The sequence below is a fragment of the Saccostrea echinata genome, unplaced genomic scaffold, assembly GCF_033153115.1.
Source record: "Saccostrea echinata isolate AGI-Se365-2 ecotype Australia unplaced genomic scaffold, CSIRO_AGI_Sech_v1 ptg000040l, whole genome shotgun sequence".
In the NCBI taxonomy this organism is placed as follows: domain Eukaryota; kingdom Metazoa; phylum Mollusca; class Bivalvia; order Ostreida; family Ostreidae; genus Saccostrea; species Saccostrea echinata.
In genome coordinates this window covers 6,638,252-6,660,963 of record NW_026889789.1, presented here as the reverse complement: position 1 = coordinate 6,660,963, position 22,712 = coordinate 6,638,252, and the positions used below count along the sequence as shown (strand labels likewise).

The 22,712-nt window shown below is 35.7% G+C and overlaps 1 long non-coding RNA gene and 2 pseudogenes across 1 annotated transcript; 1 reads left to right on the top strand and 2 right to left on the bottom strand.

Annotated features, from left to right (window-relative positions):
* Positions 1-497: 497 nt before the first annotated feature.
* On the bottom strand, positions 498-1,224 carry LOC133200613 (uncharacterized). The gene is made up of 3 exons (XR_009722965.1): positions 1,138-1,224; positions 783-853; positions 498-584 (listed from the first exon to the last, which is right to left on the bottom strand). It is a non-coding gene; the product is annotated as an uncharacterized LOC133200613 (long non-coding RNA).
* A 1,603-nt stretch (positions 1,225-2,827) lies between these two features.
* On the bottom strand, positions 2,828-7,778 carry LOC133200563 (uncharacterized; annotated as a pseudogene).
* Positions 7,779-10,348: 2,570 nt separating this feature from the next.
* LOC133200562 (uncharacterized) lies at positions 10,349-15,299 on the top strand (annotated as a pseudogene).
* Positions 15,300-22,712: the final 7,413 nt, after the last annotated feature.

Sequence of the window (22,712 nt, the reverse complement as noted above, 5' to 3'; positions counted from 1 at the left end):
CTGCACATCTAACCCCTTATAGTTTGCTTCTTAGCTCCCTTGGTAAAAGGGCAATGATATATACTTGGGCGTTGTTAACTTGTAAACATCATGATCTGGTTTTTATTTATTAGGATATAGCCATTGCATCTCATTTAGATTGGGTGCTTTCATTTTTTTTATTTGGAAAAGGGGGGGGGGGTCTTTTTCCTGTGATAAAGTTAAAAGCTTAAGGATTGATATTGTCTCCAAAAAAAGAATGAAAGCACCTGATCTAAATGATATTAAAATGTAATCAGAAAACAGATACTTCTTTGATGCATGTGATCATGATAAATATATAATTATGCCAATATTAGGCTTTATTTGGTACAATGTACCTAAAATACCATGTTTATGCAAGTCTGGATTTTCACATCTTTACAGCCTTAAAAGCTGACATTCATATCACTGTTGCCATTGAAAGATAACAGTTAAAGTAATATTCATCTAGTAAATTTATTTAATAACTACAGCTTCTCCCATACAAAGCCAGGCTGTGAGGGTAATTCTGAGCAGATGCATAGTTTTTCCATCAAGACATGTACTCTGGGATAAAGTCCATTCTAAAAAATAAAATGAAATATTATTAAGTGCACTGGTGATTAAAACAGTAAAACTTAAAACAATGTAATGAGTAAAATCTAATGAAATCACATAAAAATGTATCAAATATCTGTAACTCTGCTTTTTTTTTTCATTAAAATAATTTTATAAAACAAAAGTGTCATGAATATGTGTGCTGTTGATATCATTAAGCATACCTTTTTACTTGGTCCATACACTTGCTGCCTGTGTCAACACTGGAATGGTTCAAATTGTTTGTGAACAGCTACTGTAACATAAAATATACTGAAAATGTAATGAGTCAAATACATAATATTTTAAATGAATTGCATTGCAATGTGCAAAACAAATCATGTAATGTAATATTTTCTAAAATTCATGAAATCTTTTGTTATGAAACTTTTCTGGGATTTTAAAAACTCTGACATTTGCAATAGCAATTTAAGCTTGGAAAATATCTGATTAAAGGAAATAAATTCATAAATGAAATTCTTGCATCTGTTCATAATTGAAAAACTATTATATTGTGAAATATTTAAATAGTGAACATACCATGTTTAGAAATTGTCGCATATGTTTTCTGTAGATACAATGCAACTCTGGGTTATATGCATGCAGCACCTGATATCTACAATGATGAAAGAATTGTACATCATGTAGGCCTATTCAGACCAGGAAAATGAAATAACATAATTTTCAATTTGAAATTTAGAAATATCATTCTACAGATTTAGAGTTTAATTATACAGATATAGAAATACTAAGAATTATTTTAAAATATGAAACACTAGCTGGTGAAAATTGAAACTTTTAATCTATATTTTTGATTTACAGGACTGGGGTATAAAATGCATACATGCATGTATATTGCACATAGGCCTACAAAACAGTTTCACTTTACAGAAATATACACTTTATGGAAGTGCTTTATGGATGTGCTAAATTATCATTTGATATCCTGCTTTCCTTTTTAAATTACATATTAAGATGATTGTATGTCAACATAATTACATGTACATGTTTAGTGAATCTTTTATCAATGATTGAAATTGAACAATAATTAATTTAAATACATTTAACAGCAAACATTTGCCTGCAGATCTCCATGATACATGTATCCCCTCAAAAATTAGTTGAACAACAAGAAATTTCATATTCAGTGCAAATTAAACTGTTGGTGTGCAATTTCATATCTAGATAGAACGTTCTATCGTTAAAATGATATTGTCCTACGGACCCGGCTTGTCCAGAGACACAGTTAGATTATTCTAACTACTTCATATCATGTTTGTGTGTTGGGGGGGGGGGGCACAGCTACAGCTCCTGGGCACTGTCAATACATCTTGCTACATGTATACATATTATACATACACACTCGATTATTTCATATTGATTTTAAGAACTGTCTAAATCTTGATACCTATGAGTACATAATATACGAATCTAATATGAAAACCCCTGCAGCTGCCCAGGGTAGAGAGGTGGGTGCAATAGCCTCTGTACTCCATGATTTCTCTAAATATCTGCATCATCTGATAAACAAACCATAAATCTGTTACTTTATTACTGTTCTCTTTAAAAGATTTACCTGTTTGCTGTATTTTCCTCTGCAAATCTCAGCTGCTGTCGCCACGTCCTTTATGTAAACAACATTCCGTGTCACTGAGTGCAAGCGCTTGGCTGAAGCCGAGTGCAGCCAAACGACACAATAAAAAGCGAATTATTTCGACAACATGATGTTCTAAACAAGAGAAAATCACTACTTCTAATTAATCTAAACACAAGAATACGGATATTTGTTACAAAGTCTTGCAATTGTCGTTAAATAGTTATTTTAAGCTCGAATTCCTTATATAGATATATCAGGGCGGAGCGACTGTCATGACGTCAAACCTCATTATGACCTCATTACCATAAAAATTTCATGGGTAGCCTTAACTGTACTGCGATATTCTATTGTATTGATACATTTGTTACACGTAAAAAAAACTGCTTTTATATGATAAATCATACGCCATGTAAATTTCCTTTATACATGTACATGTAGCTATAAATATATATATTTTTAATTACACGTATAATCTGTATCATTTTTGGTAATTAATGATTCAAAACATGTTTTTATATATAAAAATTTTAAGTCATAAATTGGATATAAAGCAACCGAAAGGATGGCTATAAACACCATTCACTTTACCGTTGTATGTTTATAACATACAAAATATTTATGACAGAAAAAGAATCACTTGAGAAACTTGTACACTGTCAGTGTGTTGGAGCAAGCTTGACCGACGTAGAGATTGTTCTCATCATCGATACCCACAGTAACGGGACGGTCTACCCCTTGTTGTGGTGTGAGTAATAAAGACAAGAACTTACCATCCTGATCAAGGAGGTGAACATTGGGAATGAAAATATTACACACCAGGATGTGACCAAGGACATCAGTACAGATTCCAAAGGGCCAGATGTCTAACTTTTGACCTGTATAGGAGAACCTGTGTTTTCCTGATTTATTCACCACGACTTTTGCAGGTTTATTTAATTCTGATGTACAGATATCTCCATTGATGTTTTCTGTGATGCAGTGTGGTAGTTTATATAGTCCCTGACCTTTGTTGTCCCTATGTATGTTCTGTAGTTCTTTTCCCGTCTTGTTGTACCTGGTGACTTTAGCCTCTCCATCCGTGATCATTCCCACCAGTAAGTCCCCGTTGATGTGGGAGGAGTGTATGCTGAGTGGTCTCCAGTCTCCAGTTTTAATGAATTCAGTGATATTATTATCCTGTGTTATCCTATTGATGACATTCTTGTCTCTGTCTGTAAAGATCAGATCCCCGTCCTGTGTCACTGTGTGGTAACCTTCAGATCCACCACTGGTTTTTATCTTCTGTATCACATTCCCCTGTAGATCTGTTTGGACAAGATTACCCTCATTGTCACTGATCCAGAGTCTCTCTGATTGATCTAGTGATTTATGTATACATGTTCAACACCTGGTACATTGAACTCCCTGACCTTGTTGACAGAGGTAGATAGAGACAATAGTTGTTTCTTATCAGATTTCTTTCTGTCTTCTTTCATCTGTTTATGTTTAGGTTTCATTGCTGTATTGTAAACACTTTCAATGGGCCTTATTTCTCTTTTCTCTGACTTAGTGTTGGGGACATATATTTTACCAAGTAATTTGGCGACGTCACTTTTGCCGTATTGACCTGCAGTAAATCCTGGTGTGACTGGTTTTGTTGTCTCTGGTATGGATCGGATCTTTGGCTTCTTCTTAGATTTTAAATTCTGGGGTTCTGTAGAGGAAAGACATCTTTTAAGCTCTTTGACAAGTTATTCAGGTAAGTGATGTAATCATCCATAGTCTTATCTTGGATGTTTAAATCATCTACCAGTGAATGCTCTATCTGGTCTAGCTGCTTCAGGTTCTCAGATAGGACTGTGTCCACCAGACTTTTCAGGGATTCACCTTCAGTCTTCATGGTTGATCTGATGTTGTCTATGATGTATTTGATTTCTGAGGAATCTTTTTTAATTTCTTTCTGTGAATTTTGTGATGTGGGGAGAAAGTACTCATGGACCTTGGAAATTTCCTCTTCGAAGTCTGCATATTTTGCTGCATAAATTGTTTGTATATCAGTAAATGTATGCCCCCTATGGTTCTTAGCGGCACATTTGAAACATAATGGGACTTGGCATTTTACACAAAACATGTCAATATCTTTAAATGGGTGGATCGTGCATTTCTCCACAGGAAAGTGTCGGTAAAGGACTACTTCATGGTTCATTTTATCTGGGTTCTTCAGATGTTCATCTCTGCATTGTCCACACAATCTTTGTTGACACGGGTTGCAATAGAACTCACAGTTTCTTGCACAATCTTCAATGCCACATTCTAAAAGTGCTGGGCTCTGTGGGGAATATCCATTTTAGATTATGCCATCTGGAAACGATAAAAAATGTTGTTGTTTTTTTAATTTGAAAATGTTTTCTAATTAATAGCATGTATTACATACGCTATGGCGTACTAAAACTATAGGTACAAATTCATATTTTTAAAAGAATATATTTTATATAAAATCATAATTGATTTGATAAATTACTGGTAATCCTAGGCAACGAATTTTAATTATCATTTTATAATCTGTGACTTCATATGCATTTAAATGTACCTGATTAAAAAGAATTGAAATGATTATATTAATACTTACAGCTTTATCTGAAAATGAAAGATTTTTAAATTATTAATGACTTCCCTAATAGACTTTTGAATCTCAGAATGATGAGACTTAAACGATCGAGATCTGTATTTTACTTCCTGGTTGGTGATAAATATAGATTTAAATACCCGTCACATACGTTTAATACACGTATCTACTTATTATAACATAAATTTCATTTTTAAACAAATTTAACAACACAAAAAATGCTGCACAGGACTGAGATTGTGTAGTGATGAGCATAACAATACAAAACTGATCACCTTCTACATACAGGTAAGGTAAAAAGTCAACAAAAAATATGCAAGTTTAAGTCCCTAAAAAATCAATGAAAAGTTGCTAAAAAGTTTTCCAATTTTTTTAAGTGTTTTTCTTCTTGGTGGTTTATCTGGCACGTAGTACGTAGTATGGGGGTCGGGGTGGGGGCGATGGTGGCTACCCCACTTTTTTAGCAAGCATAAGCTTTTACTCTTCATTGAAAATCCCCCCTAAAAAAATCTCTCATTGAGTGCATTAAAGTCAAATAAACATAACCTGGAAATGTATCGCGGCCGAGATTCGAACTCACGATCGACCTCCCGATCACGAACAAAATATCGAATGTGAATGAACAAATCCTAACCAAAATACAAATGAAACACTTCCTGTGGACTTTAGTAGAAAGGACAAAGATATCAATTTATATCTATTTACCGTATGGTACAATTAAATATTATGCACATGCCTCAGAAATGTCGTTATTTTTTTATCATTATTAATGGATGATAAATTAAGGATTCAGTATCAGTGAATATAAATGTCATATATATTACTTGGTCCAAAGCGATAAACGCTGTGGTTCCATGCGTATTAATTGTCATGCATAAAGGCTTTTGTTGACCATTTAAAGTTTGAAATGTAGTAAAATAATGTGTTAATTGACCTAAACCACCTGTCTGTGATAAAATATAAACATATAGTAAACAGCATGTTTTGTCATTCGGTCATCGGATTGGACAATTGTTCTCTGTAAGCGACTATGTGCGAAATAATAACAATAGCCATATAAGGTAGATTCCTCGGACATGTATTTCCCTCCATTGTATCAGAGCCCGCCTATTCTATTCATCTTTATTCATAAATGTACACACAGTCACAAACCAGGTCGAATTTTGCTATCATATGATCTAAAAATAGATAATGCAGTATTCTTCAAAATTACAAACAATACGAACTATCGACAATATTCAGGTGTCATTTTCCTTCGCTCTTGTTTGAAAATAACCAGAATGATTGTAGATTTATTTAAGTTCCTCGTAGAAAAAGGGGCCCAAACCTTAGTGTACTGTCTGTGATTATCGTGCTCTAGACACTCATAATAAAAACACGTCCGTTCAATTCAATGCTTCAATTCTAAACTACATAACTAAGCAATTTCACAAACCGCGTGGCTGAGGCTGTCAACATCAATTACTGACTTAGTATTAAGCATATAATATTCTCCTGATAGAGTTCATTCCTATACGTGGGAAACAGAACTTTTTAAGATATAGACATTACATCCCTCTTCACCTTAGACAAAAACAATCTTTACAAAATTTCAGAAATCACATCCTGTAATGCTAACAACTCATCTTTATATAATACCATCCCGGGAACGCAAGCTACCTGCATATCTAAAGGACTATGTGACCATCTTTAAAAAACCCGATCTTTTTATTATTGGACTATACCTTTGTTTTGATGTTCCGTTATCTGGGACAGAACGATCATTATCTAATTCCTTTCCGAATTCTTCCACGCTAATTTCAGGGTCGCGCGATTCTGTTTTGTTTTCGTCGTTCGATACAAAATTCTTTATAGCTGTGCAGTTTTGCTTTATCAATGATCCATTTTCATCTTCGAGAGTTGCTGCATTCCAGCATTTCTCTTTCACAATAAACTTTTCAGGCGCAAACTCGGTTGAAAGCTTGTCGCGCTTAGGCTGACGTTGTACAACCGTGTCGCCGATTTCAATTTCGGACTCCACAGCGCGGCGCCTCTCGTCTGCTCTCTTTTCAAAAGTTTACCTTCTGTCTTGCATTCGTTTCTCGTAATTCTTCGTTCTCGGTTCTTTTACTTATTTCTGGTAGCTTGGTACGGATTTTCCGGTTATACAGCAATTTTGTAGGGCTTTTCCCCGCTGTAGAATGCAGGGTCGCGCAATACGCGAGTAGGAACTTGGGTAGTTCTTGTCTCCAATCTTTACTTTCTGCGTTTGGCGCCTTAATTGCTTTGACTAATGTTCGATTTTGCCTTTCTACCTCCCCGTTCCGTTGCGGCCAGTATGGTGTGGTCGAAATATGTTTGATACCATTTAAATCCAGGTATCCCTTAAACTCTTCCGACACAATCTGTGGTCCATTATCACTCCGCATGGAGCAAGGTAAGCCGTGACTCGCAAATATACTGTTAAGCTGAAGAATGATTTTCTCACTAGTTACCTTCTTCATTATGGCTACTTCCTGGATTCGGGAAAAATAGTCTATGATGACTAAAAGGTATTACCCGAAGGGAAACGGTCCCATAAGGTCTATAGCCAGATCCTGCCATGGCCATGCAGTCTGGTAATACCGTTGTTCGAACTGGTTCGAGCCTATTGCTGTTCGTCAAAAGTTGGCATTTGTGACACGCTCTAACAAATCGCTCGGCCTCTGTATCTTTACCTGGCCACCATACTTTTTCTCTTAATCTTTGTTTCGTGCGTACAATGCCCTGGCCTGGAGGTTATAAAACTTTTTGAGTACGTACTCTGTGCTCAAACTCATACTCCAAATCCATACTCATGCTCCAAAATTCCACTCTAAGTTGTATATAAATATTGACTATGTTTATGGTATCGGAGAACGGAGTATGAGTTTGAGCACGGAGTATGCACTCAAAAATTTTTATAACCTCCAGGCCTGATGTCCTACGTTTGCCAAAGATATTGTTTGCTTCCTCAGGCATTTAGGCAGTATGATGCGCGATCAACGTAATACTATTCCGTCGACGACAGAAAGTTCCACTTCCACAGTACAAATTCTTGTATCCAGACGGCCATGCCCCGTTTTGATCCTCCTCATAATCTCGACGAGTTCTCGGTCCTCTATTGTTTTCTGGCGGACTTCTTAAATGGTAAGTGCTTTTGGCACAGCATTATCTGCCATAAAATGCGCATACTCGTCTGCAATGTGGCGTATTCGGCAAGCCTGATTTCGACTCAATCTCGACAGAGCATCAGCAGCATTCTTTGGTCCAGGTATATAGACAATCTTATATTTATACGGTTGTAGTCGCAATATCCATCGCTCGATTCTGAAGGGGGTTTTGACTTTGGAGAGAAAATGTAGGTCAGTGGCTTACGATCCGTCCATATTTCGAATTCTAGACCGTATATGTACAGGAACTTTTCACAACCAAACACGACACCCACCGCCTCGCGCTCAGTCTGCGAGTATCGTTGCTTAACGTTGGTTAGAGATCGACTTGAATATGCAATTGGTTTTAACAATCCATCTAGTTGTTTCTGTGCTAGAATGGCCCCAAGGCCTACGGGACTTGCATCCACGATTATCCTTGTCTTGGCTTTCGGATTGTAATATGCTAGTGCTTCGGCACTTACGAGCGCTCTTTTAAGCATGTCAAACGCATCCTGGTGTATTTTCGTCCACTTCCAGTGCGTGTTCTTTCTTGTGGGACAATTATCGTTGAAAATTCGGTATGAAACGACCGCAGTAGTTCGCTAGCCCCAATAAACTCCTTATTTCAGAACTGTTGGTCGGTGTCCTGGTCTCTATTATACTGCTTGGACCTTTTCCTGGTCAGGCCAAATCCCTTCTGATGAGATCACGTGTCCAGGGAATACAATTTTTGAAATTTGCACTTATCTCTATTAAAGGTCAGTCCTTTTTCAGCTTATCTGTCAAGCACTTCTGTAAGCGTCTTGTTATGGTCCGCCTGGTCCGTTCCGTAAACTATAAAATCGTTAGACAAATTCCATACCCCTTTAATACCTTGAATGCCTTGCCCAATTAATCTTTGGTAGATCTCAGATGCAGAGGAAATTCCGAACATAACGCGCTTATAGCAATATAGGCCCTCATGTGTCACAAATATGGTAATATCTCTTGATTCCTCGTCTAGCTGTAACAGGTATCCCTAGGGTAAATTAAGTTTTGAGAACACTCTGATGTTCGGAATTTCCTCTGCATCTGAGATCTACCAAAGATTAATTGGGCAAGGCATTCAAGGTATTAAAGGGGAATGGAATTTGTCTAACGATTTTATAGTTTACGGAACGGACCAGGCGGACCATAACGCGCTTATAGCAATATAGGCCCTCATGTGTCACAAATATGGTAATATCTCTTGATTCCTCGTCTAGCTGTATCAGGTATCCCTAGCGTAAATTAAGTTTTGAGAACACTCTGATGTTCGGAATTTCCTCTGCATCTGAGATCTACCAAAGATTAATTGGGCAAGGCATTCAAGGTATTAAAGGGGTATGGAATTTGTCTAACGATTTTATAGTTTACGGAACGGACCAGGCGGACCATAACAAGACGCTTACAGAAGTGCTTGACAGATAAGCTGAAAAAGGACTGACCTTTAATAGAGATAAGTGCAAATTTCAAAAATTGTATTCCCTGGACACGTGATCTCATCAGAAGGGATTTGGCCTGACCAGGAAAAGGTCCAAGCAGTATAATAGAGACCAGGACACCGACCAACAGTTCTGAAATAAGGAGTTTATTGGGGCTAGCGAACTACTGCGGTCGTTTCATACCGAATTTTCAACGATAATTGTCCCACAAGAAAGAACACGCACTGGAAGTGGACGAAAATACACCAGGATGCGTTTGACATGCTTAAAAGAGCGCTCGTAAGTGCCGAAGCACTAGCATATTACAATCCGAAAGCCAAGACAAGGATAATCGTGGATGCAAGTCCCGTAGGCCTTGGGGCCATTCTAGCACAGAAACAACTAGATGGATTGTTAAAACCAATTGCATATTCAAGTCGATCTCTAACCAACGTTAAGCAACGATACTCGCAGACTGAGCGCGAGGCGGTGGGTGTCGTGTTTGGTTGTGAAAAGTTCCTGTACATATACGGTCTAGAATTCGAAATATGGACGGATCGTAAGCCACTGACCTACATTTTCTCTCCAAAGTCAAAACCCCCTTCAGAATCGAGCGATGGATATTGCGACTACAACCGTATAAATATAAGATTGTCTATATACCTGGACCAAAGAATGCTGCTGATGCTCTGTCGAGATTGAGTCGAAATCAGGCTTGCCGAATACGCCACATTGCAGACGAGTATGCGCATTTTATGGCAGATAATGCTGTGCCAAAAGCACTTACCATTTAAGAAGTCCGCCAGAAAACAATAGAGGACCGAGAACTCGTCGAGATTATGAGGAGGATCAAAACGGGGCATGGCCGTCTGGATACAAGAATTTGTACTGTGGAAGTGGAACTTTCTGTCGTCGACGGAATAGTATTACGTTGATCGCGCATCATACTGCCTAAATGCCTGAGGAAGCAAACAATATCTTTGGCAAACGTAGGACATCAGGCCTGGAGGTTATAAAAATTTTTGAGTGCATACTCCGTGCTCAAACTCATACTCCGTTCTCCGATACCATAAACATAGTCAATATTTATATACAACTTAGAGTGGAATTTTGGAGCATGAGTATGGATTTGGAGTATGAGTTTGAGCACAGAGTACGTACTCAAAAAGTTTTATAACCTCCAGGCCAGGGCATTGTACGCACGAAACAAAGATTAAGAGAAAAAGTATGGTGGCCAGGTAAAGATACAGAGGCCGAGCGATTTGTTAGAGCGTGTCACAAATGCCAACTTTTGACGAACAGCAATAGGCTCGAACCAGTTCGAACAACGGTATTACCAGACTGCATGGCCATGGCAGGATCTGGCTATAGACCTTATGGGACCGTTTCCCTTCGGGTAATACCTTTTAGTCATCATAGACTATTTTTCCCGAATCCAGGAAGTAGCCATAATGAAGAAGGTAACTAGTGAGAAAATCATTCTTCAGCTTAACAGTATATTTGCGAGTCACGGCTTACCTTGCTCCATGCGGAGTGATAATGGACCACAGATTGTGTCGGAAGAGTTTAAGGGATACCTGGATTTAAATGGTATCAAACATATTTCGACCACACCATACTGGCCGCAACGGAACGGGGAGGTAGAAAGGCAAAATCGAACATTAGTCAAAGCAATTAAGGCGCCAAACGCAGAAAGTAAAGATTGGAGACAAGAACTACCCAAGTTCCTACTCGCGTATTGCGCGACCCTGCATTCTACAGCGGGGAAAAGCCCTACAAAATTGCTGTATAACCGGAAAATCCGTACCAAGCTACCAGAAATAAGTAAAAGAACCGAGAACGAAGAATTACGAGAAACGAATGCAAGACAGAAGGTAAACTTTTGAAAAGAGAGCAGACGAGAGGCGCCGCGCTGTGGAGTCCGAAATTGAAATCGGCGACACGGTTGTACAACGTCAGCCTAAGCGCGACAAGCTTTCAACCGAGTTTGCGCCTGAAAAGTTTATTGTGAAAGAGAAATGCTGGAATGCAGCAACTCTCGAAGATGAAAATGGATCATTGATAAAGCAAAACTGCACAGCTATAAAGAATTTTGTATCGAACGACGAAAACAAAACAGAATCGCGCGACCCTGAAATTAGCGTGGAAGAATTCGGAAAGGAATTAGATAATGATCGTTCTGTCCCAGATAACGGAACATCAAAACAAAGGTATAGTCCAATAATAAAAAGATCGGGTTTTTTTAAGATGGTCACATAGTCCTTTAGATATGCAGGTAGCTTGCGTTCCCGGGATGGTATTATATAAAGATGAGTTGTTAGCATTACAGGATGTGATTTCTGAAATTTTGTAAAGATTGTTTTTGTCTAAGGTGAAGAGGGATGTAATGTCTATATCTTAAAAAGTTCTGTTTCCCACGTATAGGAATGAACTCTATCAGGAGAATATTATATGCTTAATACTAAGTCAGTAATTGATGTTGACAGCCTCAGCCACGCGGTTTGTGAAATTGCTTAGTTATGTAGTTTAGAATTGAAGCATTGAATTGAACGGACGTGTTTTTATTATGAGTGTCTAGAGCACGATAATCACAGACAGTACACTAAGGTTTGGGCCCCTTTTTCTACGAGGAACTTAAATAAATCTACAATCATTCTGGTTATTTTCAAACAAGAGCGAAGGAAAATGACACCTGAATATTGTCGATAGTTCGTATTGTTTGTAATTTTGAAGAATACTGCATTATCTATTTTTAGATCATATGATAGCAAAATTCGACCTGGTTTGTGACTGTGTGTACATTTATGAATAAAGATGAATAGAATAGGCGGGCTCTGATACAATGGAGGGAAATACATGTCCGAGGAATCTACCTTATATGGCTATTGTTATTATTTCGCACATAGTCGCTTACAGAGAACAATTGTCCAATCCGATGACCGAATGACAAAACATGCTGTTTACTATATGTTTATATTTTATCACAGACAGGTGGTTTAGGTCAATTAACACATTATTTTACTACATTTCAAACTTTAAATGGTCAACAAAAGCCTTTATGCATGACAATTAATACGCATGGAACCACAGCGTTTATCGCTTTGGACCAAGTAATATATATGACATTTATATTCACTGATACTGAATCCTTAATTTATCATCCATTAATAATGATAAAAAAATAACGACATTTCTGAGGCATGTGCATAATATTTAATTGTACCATACGGTAAATAGATATAAATTGATATCTTTGTCCTTTCTACTAAAGTCCACAGGAAGTGTTTCATTTGTATTTTGGTTAGGATTTGTTCATTCACATTCGATATTTTGTTCGTGATCGGGAGGTCGATCGTGAGTTCGAATCTCGGCCGCGATACATTTCCAGGTTATGTTTATTTGACTTTAATGCACTCAATGAGAGATTTTTTTAGGGGGGATTTTCAATGAAGAGTAAAAGCTTATGCTTGCTAAAAAAGTGGGGTAGCCACCATCGCCCCCACCCCGACCCCCATACTACGTACTACGTGCCAGATAAACCACCAAGAAGAAAAACACTTAAAAAAATTGGAAAACTTTTTAGCAACTTTTCATTGATTTTTTAGGGACTTAAACTTGCATATTTTTTGTTGACTTTTTACCTTACCTGTATGTAGAAGGTGATCAGTTTTGTATTGTTATGCTCATCACTACACAATCTCAGTCCTGTGCAGCATTTTTTGTGTTGTTAAATTTGTTTAAAAATGAAATTTATGTTATAATAAGTAGATACGTGTATTAAACGTATGTGACGGGTATTTAAATCTATATTTATCACCAACCAGGAAGTAAAATACAGATCTCGATCGTTTAAGTCTCATCATTCTGAGATTCAAAAGTCTATTAGGGAAGTCATTAATAATTTAAAAATCTTTCATTTTCAGATAAAGCTGTAAGTATTAATATAATCATTTCAATTCTTTTTAATCAGGTACATTTAAATGCATATGAAGTCACAGATTATAAAATGATAATTAAAATTCGTTGCCTAGGATTACCAGTAATTTATCAAATCAATTATGATTTTATATAAAATATATTCTTTTAAAAATATGAATTTGTACCTATAGTTTTAGTACGCCATAGCGTATGTAATACATGCTATTAATTAGAAAACATTTTCAAATTAAAAAAACAACAACATTTTTTATCGTTTCCAGATGGCATAATCTAAAATGGATATTCCCCACAGAGCCCAGCACTTTTAGAATGTGGCATTGAAGATTGTGCAAGAAACTGTGAGTTCTATTGCAACCCGTGTCAACAAAGATTGTGTGGACAATGCAGAGATGAACATCTGAAGAACCCAGATAAAATGAACCATGAAGTAGTCCTTTACCGACACTTTCCTGTGGAGAAATGCACGATCCACCCATTTAAAGATATTGACATGTTTTGTGTAAAATGCCAAGTCCCATTATGTTTCAAATGTGCCGCTAAGAACCATAGGGGGCATACATTTACTGATATACAAACAATTTATGCAGCAAAATATGCAGACTTCGAAGAGGAAATTTCCAAGGTCCATGAGTACTTTCTCCCCACATCACAAAATTCACAGAAAGAAATTAAAAAAGATTCCTCAGAAATCAAATACATCATAGACAACATCAGATCAACCATGAAGACTGAAGGTGAATCCCTGAAAAGTCTGGTGGACACAGTCCTATCTGAGAACCTGAAGCAGCTAGACCAGATAGAGCATTCACTGGTAGATGATTTAAACATCCAAGATAAGACTATGGATGATTACATCACTTACCTGAATAACTTGTCAAAGAGCTTAAAAGATGTCTTTCCTCTACAGAACCCCAGAATTTAAAATCTAAGAAGAAGCCAAAGATCCGATCCATACCAGAGACAACAAAACCAGTCACACCAGGATTTACTGCAGGTCAATACGGCAAAAGTGACGTCGCCAAATTACTTGGTAAAATATATGTCCCCAACACTAAGTCAGAGAAAAGAGAAATAAGGCCCATTGAAAGTGTTTACAATACAGCAATGAAACCTAAACATAAACAGATGAAAGAAGACAGAAAGAAATCTGATAAGAAACAACTATTGTCTCTATCTACCTCTGTCAACAAGGTCAGGGAGTTCAATGTACCAGGTGTTGAACATGTATACATAAATCACTAGATCAATCAGAGAGACTCTGGATCAGTGACAATGAGGGTAATCTTGTCCAAACAGATCTACAGGGGAATGTGATACAGAAGATAAAAACCAGTGGTGGATCTGAAGGTTACCACACAGTGACACAGGACGGGGATCTGATCTTTACAGACAGAGACAAGAATGTCATCAATAGGATAACACAGGATAATAATATCACTGAATTCATTAAAACTGGAGACTGGAGACCACTCAGCATACACTCCTCCCACATCAACGGGGACTTACTGGTGGGAATGATCACGGATGGAGAGGCTAAAGTCACCAGGTACAACAAGACGGGAAAAGAACTACAGAACATACATAGGGACAACAAAGGTCAGGGACTATATAAACTACCACACTGCATCACAGAAAACATCAATGGAGATATCTGTACATCAGACTTAAATAAACCTGCAAAAGTCGTGGTGAATAAATCAGGAAAACACAGGTTCTCCTATACAGGTCAAAAGTTAGACATCTGGCCCTTTGGAATCTGTACTGATGTCCTTGGTCACATCCTGGTGTGTAATATTTTCATTCCCAATGTTCACCTCCTTGATCAGGATGGTAAGTTCTTGTCTTTATTACTCACACCACAACAAGGGGTAGACCGTCCCGTTACTGTGGGTATCGATGATGAGAACAATCTCTACGTCGGTCAAGCTTGCTCCAACACACTGACAGTGTACAAGTTTCTCAAGTGATTCTTTTTCTGTCATAAATATTTTGTATGTTATAAACATACAACGGTAAAGTGAATGGTGTTTATAGCCATCCTTTCGGTTGCTTTATATCCAATTTATGACTTAAAATTTTTATATATAAAAACATGTTTTGAATCATTAATTACCAAAAATGATACAGATTATACGTGTAATTAAAAATATATATATTTATAGCTACATGTACATGTATAAAGGAAATTTACATGGCGTATGATTTATCATATAAAAGCAGTTTTTTTTACGTGTAACAAATGTATCAATACAATAGAATATCGCAGTACAGTTAAGGCTACCCATGAAATTTTTATGGTAATGAGGTCATAATGAGGTTTGACGTCATGACAGTCGCTCCGCCCTGATATATCTATATAAGGAATTCGAGCTTAAAATAACTATTTAACGACAATTGCAAGACTTTGTAACAAATATCCGTATTCTTGTGTTTAGATTAATTAGAAGTAGTGATTTTCTCTTGTTTAGAACATCATGTTGTCGAAATAATTCGCTTTTTATTGTGTCGTTTGGCTGCACTCGGCTTCAGCCAAGCGCTTGCACTCAGTGACACGGAATGTTGTTTACATAAAGGACGTGGCGACAGCAGCTGAGATTTGCAGAGGAAAATACAGCAAACAGGTAAATCTTTTAAAGAGAACAGTAATAAAGTAACAGATTTATGGTTTGTTTATCAGATGATGCAGATATTTAGAGAAATCATGGAGTACAGAGGCTATTGCACCCACCTCTCTACCCTGGGCAGCTGCAGGGGTTTTCATATTAGATTCGTATATTATGTACTCATAGGTATCAAGATTTAGACAGTTCTTAAAATCAATATGAAATAATCGAGTGTGTATGTATAATATGTATACATGTAGCAAGATGTATTGACAGTGCCCAGGAGCTGTAGCTGTGCCCCCCCCCCCCCAACACACAAACATGATATGAAGTAGTTAGAATAATCTAACTGTGTCTCTGGACAAGCCGGGTCCGTAGGACAATATCATTTTAACGATAGAACGTTCTATCTAGATATGAAATTGCACACCAACAGTTTAATTTGCACTGAATATGAAATTTCTTGTTGTTCAACTAATTTTTGAGGGGATACATGTATCATGGAGATCTGCAGGCAAATGTTTGCTGTTAAATGTATTTAAATTAATTATTGTTCAATTTCAATCATTGATAAAAGATTCACTAAACATGTACATGTAATTATGTTGACATACAATCATCTTAATATGTAATTTAAAAAGGAAAGCAGGATATCAAATGATAATTTAGCACATCCATAAAGCACTTCCATAAAGTGTATATTTCTGTAAAGTGAAACTGTTTTGTAGGCCTATGTGCAATATACATGCATGTATGCATTTTATACCCCAGTCCTGTAAATCAAAAATATAGATTAAAAGTTTCAATTTTCACCAGCTAGTGTTTCATATTTTAAAATAATTCTTAGTATTTCTATATCTGTATAATTAAACTCTAAATCTGTAGAATGATATTTCTAAATTTCAAATTGAAAATTATGTTATTTCATTTTCCTGGTCTGAATAGGCCTACATGATGTACAATTCTTTCATCATTGTAGATATCAGGTGCTGCATGCATATAACCCAGAGTTGCATTGTATCTACAGAAAACATATGCGACAATTTCTAAACATGGTATGTTCACTATTTAAATATTTCACAATATAATAGTTTTTCAATTATGAACAGATGCAAGAATTTCATTTATGAATTTATTTCCTTTAATCAGATATTTTCCAAGCTTAAATTGCTATTGCAATTGTCAGAGTTTTTAAAATCCCAGAAAAGTTTCATAACAAAAGATTTCATGAATTTTAGAAAATATTTCATTACATGATTTGTTTTGCACATTGCAATGCAATTCATTTAAAATATTATGTATTTGACTCATTACAGTTTTAGTATATTTTATGTTACAGTAGCTGTTCACAAACAATTTAAACCATTCCAGTGTTGACACAGGCAGCAAGTGTATGGACCAAGTAAAAAGGTATGCTTAATGATATCAACAGCACACATATTCATGACACTTTTGTTTTATAAAATTATTTTAGTAAAAAAAAATAGCAGAGTTACAGATATTTGATACATTTTTATGTGATTTCATTAGATTTTACTCATTACATTGTTTTTAGTTTTACTGTTTTAATCACCAGTGCACTTAATAATATTTCATTTTATTTTTAGAATGGACTTTATCCCAGAGTACATGTCTTGATGGAAAAACTATGCATCTGCTCAGAATTACTCTCACAGCCTGGCTTTGTATGGGAGAAGCTGTAGTTATTAAATAAATTTACTAGATGAATATTACTTTAAATGTTATCTTTCAATGGCAACAGTGATATGAATGTCAGCTTTTAAGGCTGTAAAGATGTGAAAATCCAGACTTGCATGAACATGGTATTTTAGGTACATTGTACCAAATAAAGCCTAATATTGGCATAATTATATCTGTTTTCTGATTACATTTTAATATCATTTAGATCAGGTGCTTTCATTTTTTTTTGAGACAATATCAATCCTTAAGCTTTTAACTTTATCACAGGAAAAAGATAACCCCCCCCCCTTTTTCTAAATAAAAAAAAATGAAAGCACCCAATCTAAATGAGATGCAATGGCTATATCCTAATAAATAAAAACCAGATCATGATGTTTACAAGTTAACAACGCCCAAGTATATATCATTGCCCTTTTACCAAGGGAGCTAAGAAGCAAACTATAAGGGGTTAGATGTGCAGAAAGGAGGATAGAGCTAATTATATCAACAGTTGTAAATAACCCTCACCTGGTTTTTATATCTGAGTTATTTATATACTAACAAGAACTCTTAAACAAAGGAAGATTTTGGAGAACTACTGAGGAAAACCCATATGTGAACTTCATTCTGCTGTAGATATGTCTGTGTGAGTGGGGGGGGGGGGGATAAATGGTTTCTTCTTCTAGTATGAAATGGTTTCTCATTATATGAGGGATGGAAGATCTTCATGTTTATCAAAAATGATTGAAACATAGCAATGGACATTTTTTTCAATCTTACTTATATGATGTACTTCGCGGAAATTGCCGACAAACTTAATTGTTATATATATACGTACATGATATAGGCCCAGATCTTCGAGAAAATGCGGAAGGTATTCAACAAGGTCTTGTCCGGTGTATGAAAAGGACAAAGACATACAAAAAAAGTAATAAAAGTCAAGATCTTTATATGCATACCGTTTTGAATACTGTATAGGGGTTTAATTTCACGGGTTGTAATTTTCACGTTTTTCTCTCCTCTGACACGATCGCGGTTTGTTGAATTCGCGGAATTGGTATATAATAAAAGTTACCTCCCTTGTCTATATCCGTTTAATCCATAGCATAGCTAGAACGACATTAATCAGCGTTATGTATTCACTTCACGAAAAACAGGGTAGGTTTATATAAGATAGTTAGATTTAATAATTAATTGACGATTAATTAAAACAAGTGCAGTTATTAAAAGTCGTTGACTATAAACGTCGAATGACTTTCCTATGTGCTATTACATGTACACCCTATTCTTTCCGAAGGGATAATACATCGCGGCGAAAAACCACTGGACGGTAAGAAATGTGTTAATGTAGGTCGACGAAATAATATCCTTCCCTTCCACATCCTCAGCAAGTTCGATAGTTATTTGAATGATTTTTTAAAATTTAAATGTCGATAAAAACTAATACGCATAATAATGCAGGTAACAAATACACGTGGTAACATAGTTACGAACGGGTTATCAAAACCCACGACCCACGTGTTTTAATTGATGAAACATGTAGCGTTGGCTATTAAAAGATCTTTTTAACAAATACAGGTTATTATCTGCTGATTTGAATTAAAGTAAAGCGTGATAATTAAAAGAACTGAATGACAAGTTCTGATCGTAATTACTGAAATGACCATGTACTACACGTATATATACCTATCGTAGTTTATTCTCAAATTTCCAAATATAACACGGAGGTTATTGAAAACTTATTCACTGTTTCTTGAATTCACGGATTTATTAACACCGTGAATATAGCGAATATTAACACCGCGAGTTATTTTCCCCCTATACAGTAGGTAAAATAAAGCCTAGCATAGTCCGTAGATGTTACATGTTCAAATTCGCGAGATAAACAAACTCTACAAATACCAAAGAGTTACCTCCCGTGCCGGGTCGCTAATGCGTTTGAAAACTATATTTAGAATGAATGTTTCAAGACTTCGATTTTAAACTAAAAAGTTCAAGGGCAAGGCGACATATGAAGAGGTGGGTTTTTGTATTAAATTGTTTATATTACTGCATACTTTTTGAAAAGTGATGCTCATTTCTCTGTAATTCGCTAAGTAATTTATTATTTCACATGAAATGTGGAAAGAACCCTATTTTTTCAATACCGGTCTTTGTTTTTACTGAATAACTAAATAATACCAGAAATCTAACTGAATGAGCATTATTTTTGAGATAGGATAGATATTTGGGGACACATTGAAACCTTGTGCAGTGTGATTTTTCTTTGCCTTGCCCTTGAACTTTTCGGTTGAATTTGATATGTTATATCTTGAGCTAAAATAGGAGCCCATGTGACTACTAAAGGTCACATGATGACAAAAAATATCAATATTAAAAGCGAAGGACACACTCTTCAAGAAGACACAAAGATATTTTTAGTAGAGTCTTATGCTAAAAAATAAGACAGTTAAACTTCAAGTGTCTTGTTTTCAGTGTCTTTTTATAGAAAATGTTGCCTTAACTGTACTGCGATATATTTTTGTGTTACTAGTTTATTCCCTATTTGGATTAGTTGATACACAGAGAAACAAAATAAAAGTTCTCCAGAAAATTGGGATAGTCAGGGAGTCGTCAAATCTGTGTCTTTGATATAAAGTATAATATCTTTTAAATCAGGGATGGGGTCAATTACTTTAAAATGTAATTAATTAAATTACAATTACTTTGACTTTTTCTTCCATTGAATTACAAGTAAATTACAAGCTTATTAAGACATGTAATTAATTATATTGCAATTACTTTGCAAAAGTAATTAATTAAATTACACATTACTTTATTTTTTTTCAAATTTTTATAATCCTTGCGAATGAAAATATATACAAAACATCATTGTACATGTACAAAACATCATTGTACATGTATGTAAAGCTCTTGCAATCTCTACACAAACAATAAAATAATTAAATATTATTTTAGATATTGTGTATCTTTGTGGTTTATAACTTTCATTTACAAAACACTTTCATTTACAAAATATTTAGTCGCCACGTGACGCAGTGATTAGAGCTTCTGCTCTAGGGTGGCGGAGTAAGGAGTTGATCCTTATATCACGGGTTCGAATCCCAGTGTGTGACGTGGAGACCGGTCCGTCCTTCGGATAAGACCGTATAAACCGAGGTCCCATATCACAGTAGATGCTGGAACGAAAAAGATCCCTCACTTCTCAATGGCCGTAAGTGCTGAGTATAAGACAAAATTTGAAGCCCTTCACCAACTAGTGGTGGCGTCTCCATATGAGTGAAAAATTCGCGAGAGGGACGTTAAATAGCATACAAACAAACAAACAAAACAAAATATTTAAGAATTATCCATGATCAGTTTGACGCAGTTTTCTCCACACAAAACCTACATGTTCACAAAGTACATGACTTATAGAATTTAATTAAAAATGAAGATTTAGCGTAAATGAGATACAACTGAGACCGCTCAAATTATATTCAATTGTCGGTAACCTGAACATCCTCAATTGCTATTAATGTTGAGCTTTTTTTAAATCCTATATAAATTTTTTCAGATACAAAATTCATTCATAAAATATTTGTTTAGATGTTAATATAATTAATGAATTGAAAGTTGTTTCTTTTCTAAAGCTAATGGAGCATTTTTAATTAAAATAATCACCCCAATTGTGCTCATTCTCCAAATCATGGAGTAGAAATGTGCGAAAGCAAACCCCTTCACTAATATCGTCAGCCCGTGCTCAGTGTTGTGTACAGAGTTTAACAAATTGAATACACCCGTGAAACGTAAACTGTTTTGTAAACAGGGCACGAGCTCTGTTATTGTTAACGTTTACGATTCACTGTGTTCAATTGTTAAAGTCTGCACACACCACTGAGCACGGACTGACAATACTGTGAGTGGGTTTTGCTTTCGAACATTTCTACTCTGAATTTTCTGGATTATAGTTTTAATTTTTTTCATTAATACACAACAAAATTGCCACTTTTCGTAAGAATTAAGAATAAAATTAAAATTTGTGAAAGTGCAAGGATGTGTCACTCAAACGCGTTCAGAAATTTTAAGTTTCAATAACTTGAGATGAAATAAGATATTTATTATATTTTAGTATGAAATGCTATAGCAACATATAAGTCATGAAATTTTACAGAAAATTTGAGAAAATATTAACTTCAAATCTGTGTCCAAGCACCTTTAAGGAAGAATACGTCACTTAGACTGTGGTTTTCATGTATATATTTGATGACACAAAAGATTGGCCTTGTCCCAGAAACTTGCATCAGTACCCTGGTTTTCCTCACAGTAACATCAACATCAACGTGGGCGCCATATGTCACAGGGTTGTCGTTAAGGAAAATAACGCTGGATTAGGTTCAAGTTTTTAATGAGGATAACAAAAGAAACCTAGAAAACACACTCACAACACACACACATTAACAGGAGACAAATAAGGCACATTAAACAAAGTTGCAAATTACACAACATGAAAATCCACGCCGCTGCCAATAAAGATATTTTACGTATTATCGAAATTCATTTAAAAGTATTTACGTCATTAGAAATAAATCTTACCAAACATCCAGTATTATTAAATATAATAAGTTTAGTCAAGGACTCAAGACATCAATCATGAAACTCGATGACTACAACATTACAGAAAGGGTTGGACCTCGTACACCGTAAAGGTAGAAGCTGATAGATATTTGATTTGGTAGGATAAGCGCTTAGGTATAGTGCACGAAGTTAGTATACATGTATATTAATTATTAAATAGGAGTCTGTGTATACCTGGTCAGTTTGTAAGCTAAAAATAGAAACATCACGTGACAAAACAAACATTAACACATGGCACCAATTCACACAAACAGCGCTATATTTGATTAGCATTGCGCGCTAATCAAATATACATTGTAGATTATAAACAAAATATTTATTTATAATTGAATATCAACTGTGAAGTAAAGATAGATATCAAAAATATAAATGACTGTGGCGGATCTACGGGAGTGGGGTGGGTTCAAATGAGACTTGATGCTTTCCCAACAGCCACGTACCTCAAATCACTTGACACTAATTTAGTGTTTCGGCGGTGCA